This window comes from Labrus bergylta, chromosome 21 (assembly GCF_963930695.1).
Source record: "Labrus bergylta chromosome 21, fLabBer1.1, whole genome shotgun sequence".
In the NCBI taxonomy this organism is placed as follows: Eukaryota; Metazoa; Chordata; class Actinopteri; order Labriformes; family Labridae; genus Labrus; species Labrus bergylta.
Window position 1 is genome coordinate 18,931,518 of NC_089215.1, and position 1,864 is coordinate 18,933,381.

Sequence of the window (1,864 nt, forward strand, 5' to 3'; positions counted from 1 at the left end):
TTTAACTAGTGTCATGACTGGCAACACCACCCAGGATACAGTACAAGCAGTGCTAATGTGTGTGTAGCAGTACTTGGAGAGGTGACAGTAGTGTGCTTCCCAGTGTAGCCACTCAGTCTGGTTGCCTTCACCAGTTAGGCCAGACCTGTCCTGCCTGCTGTGGTGGTCACCATGTACATTAGAGCAACACCTATTTACAGTAACATGTCTAACCCAAATTTGTCATTTCCCATCCCCCAACGACTGACAGTAACACGTCAAACATGTCTCACAGGAATAAATAAAATCCATATGTGGAGCTCACCCCTCTCCGGTTAATCCAACAGTGTCGACCCGCAGTCGCTGTTTCTGCCTCCCGGAGACTCAACCCGGACGGTGTGGGGGGGGTTTTTTTAGAGAGAAAACAGCTCTTTAATCCTTTCTTTTCCAGCAGCTACACTCTCGTTTCCCTCACACTAGCAGGCCAGGGTCATCACAAAATACATCTGTAGCTTCTACGTAGTCTAATCTTTGTGCTTCCGTGACACAAGCAGTTTCTGCCATTTCATACCAACGTCGTCGAAACCTTGCGATGTTTCCTCGGCTGCACAATGAGGAGCAGGGGAGCGTTCAAGACCGCCTGCGCGTCCCCGGCAGACACTCCAGGGAAGCGGAAGTGACGATTTCGCAACGTTTTGATATGGTACTAGAAACATACATACTGAAGACATAGAAGATCTATTTCAGACATATTTATGTGATTAAAAATACATTAAACTACATACTATAAATATATTCAGTATACATAATTACATAGGCGTTCATGGAAAAGTTACACAACAATTTAGCCACATAGTTAGCATGTTAGGCAGCATAAGGTTTATTCCTTTAGCTGGTAAAACAGAAGTAGCTGATTAGAGTTTAAGACCATGTAGTTGTTCTTCAGGGCTACCCTTATTAGCCTATATCTTTAAGTTAATATAACATTAGGATAGTAAAATAGGCTGTAAAGTTTATAATGTTCAACTTCTGTTAACTGTATTTAACCGTTTTGCTACAACCATGAATACAACAACTAGTCATGTGATAGCAGCCTATTATTTTGGGGGTTTCTTTGTCATTATTTTTGCTATAATTTAGGCTATATTACTACCTTTTAGTCAGAAACTTTCCGTTTGCTACAATATGTTTCTCTCTATCTGTGTGTCTTTGGCTTTTTTCTGATTTTATTTATCTTAAATCGTTGGTGAAAATAATTTAATTTAACTTTTTACGTGATTTTCTTGACCTTATCACCAGATTTATCTTTGATAATGCAACCTAATTAAGATATTAGAAAACTTCAGTGTCCACTTAAGTAGGCCTATTTGAAATAAACAACACTATTCTGAACTCTCATAAACATCAATTGACCGTTTAAGCTTGCCTTGGTGGAAGGAGGAGGTCCAATGCAGGATATTTCTTCAGGTAATGTCCATGTGTTAATTATTCCCTATGCCTTAAGGGACAGAGACCTGGATCTCAATACATTTCAATGTACTGGTGTGGCTGAGGAATAAGTGGTGTGTTAGCCTATACTTCAGAATAAACATGCTGACACGTTATTACTATTTAAATGCAAAAAACACAGCACACAGCAGGGACAACAGAAAGAAGAAGCAGAGAGCATGCTCAACGAAACCTGCTTAGTCATCATCCTTGGGGGATGGCCAACCAATTGTGTGTTAATCTATGTACGGTACTATTAGAGAGTGGGACAATTAATGTGTCACTTGTCGCAGAAACATCAGATTAACAGTCCCGTCTACAATGGATTGGTCCTTTGCTGCCCCATCTGCCATTAGCTTGCCCTGCAAATCCAATTATGTTCTTATGCTGCCTGCGC

At 40.6% G+C, this 1,864-nt stretch overlaps 1 protein-coding gene across 3 annotated transcripts in view; it reads right to left on the reverse strand.

The window, feature by feature from the left end:
* The window catches only part of mapk8b (mitogen-activated protein kinase 8b), a 32,176-nt gene extending 31,562 nt beyond the window's left edge, over positions 1–614 (reverse strand). For 2 of the 3 annotated variants that reach the window (XM_065949264.1, XM_065949265.1), the window contains exon 1: positions 305–614. The gene's annotated coding sequence lies outside the window, so the exon portion shown is untranslated. The remainder of the gene's footprint in view (positions 1–304) is intronic. The other variant, XM_065949266.1, reaches the window with a different exon arrangement.
* Between the last annotated feature and the right edge of the window lie 1,250 nt (positions 615–1,864).